The following is a 6,576-nucleotide window of genomic DNA, read 5'->3' as shown; positions in this document are numbered from 1 at the left end:
TCTGCTGGAAGTACTGAATTTTCAGATACTTCTGGATATCTACTGAACATTTTTAAATCCTGAGAACTTCTGAAATCTGGGATGCTAAACTTCATTTCTCTCCATTAGTTAAAGAGATTCTAAAATAAAAATCTGAGGTTTTTTAAAACATGTTTGAAATCAAATGTGCAAAGACACTGCTTTCCTCCAGATTCTCTGGTCCTGTCCAGAGTCCTCTCTTCATGAAAGATGTTTGGGGAGGTGGCTGGAAAGGTATGTATTGCACTCTTTTTTATTCATCTCTCAGCTGTTGTCGTAATTTAGTTGATGCTGTAGTAGATGAAGTCAGGTGACCCAACTGTCATCTGTGAAGATCTTACAGCATGCAGAAGGAGAAGAAAAGTGATTTACCATGTGGCCCAAATGAGCTCTCTAGGAAAGGCTCATTAGGGTCTACCCACTGAACTACTGGCTTTAGGCAACAGGAACACAGAATAAATAAATCTGGTAAATTATACCAGAATGAACATCTATTCCAAAAGAATCATTTTTTATATTAGTTTTTCTTCTAATTTTTGTTAGCCTTTATGCATTTTATAAACAGCAGAGACAACAAAGCTGTCTATTTTCTGAAGCTTTACAAAAAAGCATGTTGTCAATAGAAATGTGGAGGATTTTCTTTCCCAAAATCTCACATTTTGTCTGGAGCTCCGGGACATTGCTTTTCTTTGTCCACCATCAGAGGCCAACAACAAAATTACTTATTTTTTGGGAGCTAAACCTGAAAAATTATGCTTGCCTAAAATAGGGAAGGTAAAGTCATAAGTAACTGGGAGGGGAATTACAGCCCATTTAAATAAGGGCAGAGTTCTGCTTTTGATGTCAGTAAGCCTTCATATTTAGAATGGAATTGAGGTAATTCAAAATTCAGAAGTTATATTGTATCATACAGAAAATACTTGAAAAATCTTGAGAATTAAAACTGAAAACAAAATCGTGAAAAAGTCTACCATCAGCAAGTTCTCCACAAACGGCTTCCTAAATTCTTCCACAAATTTATTTCCAATTGATTTTGGAGTTCAAAACAAATATCAGATTAGCTTTAGAATTTCAAAGAGGGAGATCATAGCTTTAGTAGCTGATTGTACTCATGTTTGTCAAGGAAAGAATGACAGCATGCATCTTGTATTCTCAGTTCATTTTCTTTCCTTTTATCAGTGATGTTGTAAAGCCTCTTCATATCTGTACTTGTAGAAGCTTAATGAGGCTTAATTATCATTTACATAATTTTAGTTAAAAAGAATTTGTAGTAGGAAATGCAATTTACTTGTAGAAAAAGACAAAATCCCAAAAGGCTGAAAAAACTTACTTTAATGTGCCCACTGACAGATGTGTCATGAGACACACAGCTTCACAATGGTTCTGCATAGCATTTCATATTTGACAATTACAGCACTTGTAAGTACAAGAAGAGTCTTGTTTTTGAAGATATCAAGCAATACCCAGGAGTCAGCTGAGTGCCCTCAGGTTAACAAATAACACGGTGATACAAACTTTAAAAAAGGATCTGCATTTAACTAAAGCTAAAGTCAGAATGGAACAAGAACAGACACTTTGGAAAACCAAAGCTGGGAGTCTAAAAAGTCACTAGATTTTTCTTGCTCCTTTTAAATATATATATATATAAGTATATATATATATATATATATATATATACATATATATTTAACTATCTTTTGAGCTCAGAAAACCAAAGCACAGACTATTGCTTGTATCTAAGAATCAGAATCACTAGCTAAGTCTTGTCATTTGAGTGGCACAGCTCAGCCATTGCCCTCAGGGCTCCCTGGGACTCTGGCCAAAAAAAATTTGCAGGTGTAGGTGTACACTCACCTGGCATGTGGAAGATTTGTGTCTGCTTGTAAACTGGATGCTGTAAAGACAGGTCCAGGGAATGGAATTCTGCATAACAGGACAGTGAAAAGTTATGAAGTTATTTGGTTCCAAGCAAGTGATTTTCTCCTTCTTCCACACTGCTACTGCTCTTTTATCATGACATTATCATTTTTGGCATCCAGAAAGAGAAGGCAATTAATAATCTCAGGAGATAAGAAGATGCAGGCCAGGAGTGACACAGTTCAAAGAAGGAAAAGGAAAAATAAAAGGGATTATCTAATATTCAGCTGAAGAATTTTCAACTCTTTAAACAGCTAATTTTGAATTTCCTTATTGTGAGAGCCAAACTCTTTCCAGTGATGTCCAATATCAGGAAAAGAGGCAATGGTACAAACATAAGAGTTTACTTTTGATCATCAAGAAGTATTTCTTATTTGACGATGTCTGAGCACTGGCCAAAGAGGTCATAGAGTGTCCTTGGAGATCTTCAAAAGCTGAATGGATGTGGTCCTAGGCCACCTGCACTAGGGGATCAAGCTTAAGCACTGTAGTTGAACCAAAGCATATTTATAGGTCCTTTCAACCTCCACCATTCTGTGATTCTGCTGATTCTATTATGAGCTAATAGAACACCAGAATTTTCCTGTGTGACTCAGTACTCAGAGGTAGTGAGCACTTCTGGAATAAGATGTGGTTATAGCTGGAAGTAAATAGGTAGGCTTAATGACAAATGTAAGACCTTGCTGAGAATTTAACAACCAGTTTGAACTGCCCTATGCACTCAAATAGCACTAATAACAGCACTCTTATAACAGGTTATCTTTGAAAAGAGCATTTTTCTGTTATTGCATTAAATTTATTTCATACTATGGACATAATCTTTATTGTCCAGCAGTCTGAAGGATGTGACTATCCCACTCTACTCTGCCCTCATTTTGGCTTCATCTGGAGTGCTGCATCCAGGTCTGGGTCCTGCAGTCCCTAACACAGGAAAGATGTGGAGCTTTTGAAGAGGGTCCAGAGGAGGGCCTTTAAGAGGGCTGGAGCACCTCTCCTACAAACACAATCAGAGGGAGCTGGGCTTGTTCAACATTGCGAAGATAAGGCTCTGAGGGACCTCATTTTGGCTTTCCAGAATTTAAAGGGAAATTATAAACAGAAGTTAAATCAACTTTTTACATGGGTAGGTAGTGATAGTACAAGGGGGAATGGTTCTAAACTAAAGAAGTGGAAATTTAGTTTGGATGTCAGGAGGAAAATTTTCACTGAGAGGATGATGAGGTACTAGAACAGGCTGCCCAGTGGGCTTGTGGATGCCCTGTCCCTGGGGCTGTTCAAGGACAGGCTAGATGAGGCCCTGGGCAACCTGATCTACTACCTGGTCTAGTGGGTGGCAACTTGCCCGCAGCAAGGGAGTTAGAACTTAATGATCTTTGATGTCCCTTCCAACACAAGACATTATATGATTCTATATCATGGTCCTGCTTTTAGGCAGGCATTAACAAGCCTCTCTGGGTTAGCTACTCCTCTATGGGCAAACCTCCTCCAAAGACTGTTTAGTGTGAAATATATAGGCAGGTTGTGAGGTTAAAGATCAGACTAGGTTTTCCCATTCCTGGGAGTGTCCTGGGAGCTTGATGAGACAATCAAGCTTTCAGTTGGTTGTGGTCCGCTGAATCTGGCATTGTTTTCTGTCAGAGAATTGCTCTTCCAAAGCCAAAGGTGAAGTTTGCCCTCTCACATACTCTCTTAGAAAACTTAATGAGTGGAGGGTAGGACCGTAGATGCAGCTGGAGTACTGACAGGTTATAACACAGCTCTCAGGCAAATGAGTGTGAGTGCTCTAACTACTGAATTATAAACATCTGCAGATGGTTCTTAGGAAGAAGGAACAACCTCTTCTCCATTTTTGAAAAAAAGATATAGGCAACTACCTTCAGGAATGGAATCAGGATCTCGTTGCTCAAGAGGAAGAAAGTGCATTCAGGTAGTGTAAAATAAGGTGACAACATAGCTTCCCAGCTTTCTGAGTTTGGCTGTCTCACTTTCCAGCATGTTGTCTGGGAGAGAGGGGATTTAAAGTGTACTCCTCCACTGGGCTGGTGAGCCTGCATCCATGTTTGGGTCTGGTCAGACCCATTCATCATTCACATCAAACAATGGTGACAATAATGTACGTTATAAAACCTTGCTTCAGACAATTATTACTTCTCACATATGTGAGAATGAAACTTGAATTTACATCAAAGAACATATTTATAAATAACATATGTTAAAAAAAAAAAAAAAAAGATTTAGCATGTTCAAGGTTATTCAGGTCAAAAACTAGCTAGCATTAGAAGTTTTTATTTTTTTCTGTGCTCAAAATGTGTCATATTAATTCATTCAATTAAGGATAATCTGTTGGATTTCTCTCCAGCCAGTAAATGTTCTCAAGACAGTTGATGTCTTTATAGAGATGATGCTTTTGCCATGCTATAAATTTCCTGTGAAGCTGATCTACAGCTTACAGTATTTCTCACTTCTAAGGAAAACCTTAAAGCAGAATAGTGTGGAAGTTCACAATCCTTTGCTGCAGAGGCTGACAAGAGGGTAAGCAAGGAAATGACACTGATGAAACCCTGGTCAGCTATCATTTGCATTCAGCAGGCAGTTTATTTTCCTGAAAAGTAATGCTGCCAGGGCTATTCAGATATCTTCATGTTGTGTTTTTCAAAAGTCTCTCTTTGTCATTGTTTTTTTGTTTTTTTGTTGTTTTTTTTTTTACAGCAGTGACTTAAATTTTAGTCCTTCCTGACACTAATTGGGCTTCTGTATTTCAGACTCATCCATCAGTTGTGAATTACATGGAAAAAAAAATGTAGTTTCATCCCACTTTTGTTTGTTTGTAGAGTGTCTGAGGAAAAGCTATTATTCGCTTACAGAGTGTAGTCAGAATTAGATTTGTGTCTTTTACAGGGCTGGAGCTGTTTCTGCAGTGACAAGGAAGCAGTAATGTTTAACAGTTTGAAACAGGTTCTCCCACTAAATTTCCCTGTCATAGCTTAGTCTTCAGGGGTAGTTTTCATCTTAGGAGATCTGTACACACTTGGAATCATGAAAGCATTAATTAACCTCATGATAGCCCTGCAAGGCAGTCCCGGAGACAGTAGTAGCAATGTACCTGCTTGTTCTGATGCAGCTGATCAGGAAAAGGGTGGGTTGTAAGGGAGCCTGATTTTACTGACTTCAAGCATGTGACAATCATGTGTAATGTCTGAAAAATCCCATGTCTCACATAAAACTCCCAGGATTAAAAAATAATCTAATCAAATTAGACAAAGGTAAGAAACAGTTTACGTTTATTTTTTATTTATGATTTCAGAGTTTCTAGACCAAACAAAGGTTACATGTTGAAGCTTTTCTTATAAACAAAGACAGAGAAAATTTAAGATAGATATTAGGAGGAAGTTTTTCACTCAGAAGGTGCTGAAGCACTGAAACAGGTTGCCCAGAGAGGTTGTGGATGTCCCATCCCTGGAGGCATTCAAGGTCAGGCTGGATGTGACTCTGGGCATCCTGGTCTAGTAGTTAGCAACCCTGCACATGGAAGAGGGGTTGAAACTACATGATCTTTAAGGTCCTTTTCAGCCCAGGCCATTCTATGTTTCTATGATTCTATGGTTCTCTTTTCCACAGATGGCTGGATTAGAGCAATATGCTGTCATAATCAAGACTCAATTTCTTGCCTAATCATATAATTTTGGAGCAAGAACTTTAAAAATTACAAATATGATGTTTGCAGTAAGGTAATAGGAAGTGACAACATGGTGAGGACAGAGAAGCTGGCTTCTAGACAAGTTAAATGTCAAGAAAAAGGGGAAATTTGTAATCACTATAGTACACTACTATCAGCAAAGTAGAAAGCAAGGCTTATCAAGCTCTGAGGAAGTTCTACAAGGTCAGATATAATGTCATTGCTCTCTGCAGTTTTCTACAAGACAGCTTCCAGATCCTTAACCCTGTCCTGTGCATGAACTCTTTTTTTCCTGAGGCTGTAAGCATCAGAAAACCCCTTCATGCTGAGTCACTCGAAATGTAGGAACATGGCGATGTCTACAGATGTCTTCAGTGCACACATAGCAAGAATAGGACATGGAATCTGGGACAATCACACTCCTTTCTTTCCTTCAGATGCTGTCCCATTCACTTCAGCTGGAGAAGCAAACAAAGAATCACATCTTTAATTTGGTGCAGATCAGAGGAGATGAAGATATATGCCATATTATCTGGTGCTCCAGTTACTTGGATAATTACTTTCAGCAGCACAACAGGACAGATTAAATATTCATAGAATCACAGAATGAGTCGTAGAATAGCTTGGGTTGGAAGAGATCTTAAAGATCACCTAGTTCTAACCACCTCCTGTGGGAGAGATTGACATCCACCGGGTCAGGCCACCCAAGGTCTTGAACACTTCTAGAGATGTATCATCAGCTTGTCTAGGCAAACTATTGCAGTGCTTCACCATCATCTGATAAAAAAAATCTCCTAATATCCAATCCAAGTCTCCCATTTTCCAGTTTGAAGACAGTTGCTACTATCATACTGTGTTAAAAGTTGGTGTCCCTTCTTTTTGTAAGGGTATTGGAGTATTAAGTATTGGAGGGCTGCAGTGAGGTCTGCCCAGAGCCTTCATGTTTCCAGTTTGAACAAGCCCAG

General features: G+C 38.7%; 1 long non-coding RNA gene across 2 annotated transcripts; it reads left to right on the top strand.

Annotated features, from left to right (window-relative positions):
- The first annotated feature begins 2,527 nt into the window (after positions 1-2,527).
- LOC107311274 (uncharacterized) lies at positions 2,528-6,332 on the top strand. 2 transcript variants are annotated; one of them, XR_014942308.1, is made up of 3 exons: positions 2,528-2,589; positions 3,747-3,862; positions 6,049-6,332. It is a non-coding gene; the product is annotated as an uncharacterized LOC107311274 (long non-coding RNA). The 2 variants fall into 2 exon arrangements; XR_014942307.1 differs by lacking the exon at positions 2,528-2,589 and adding an exon at positions 2,599-3,058.
- The last annotated feature ends 244 nt before the right edge of the window (positions 6,333-6,576 follow it).

The sequence above is a fragment of the Coturnix japonica genome, chromosome 1 (genome assembly GCF_054131305.1).
Source record: "Coturnix japonica strain WE chromosome 1, WE-NBRP24, whole genome shotgun sequence".
NCBI classification, from domain to species: domain Eukaryota; kingdom Metazoa; phylum Chordata; class Aves; order Galliformes; family Phasianidae; genus Coturnix; species Coturnix japonica.
Note: the sequence above shows the minus strand (reverse complement) of the source record. Positions and strands in the feature narration are given on the sequence as shown.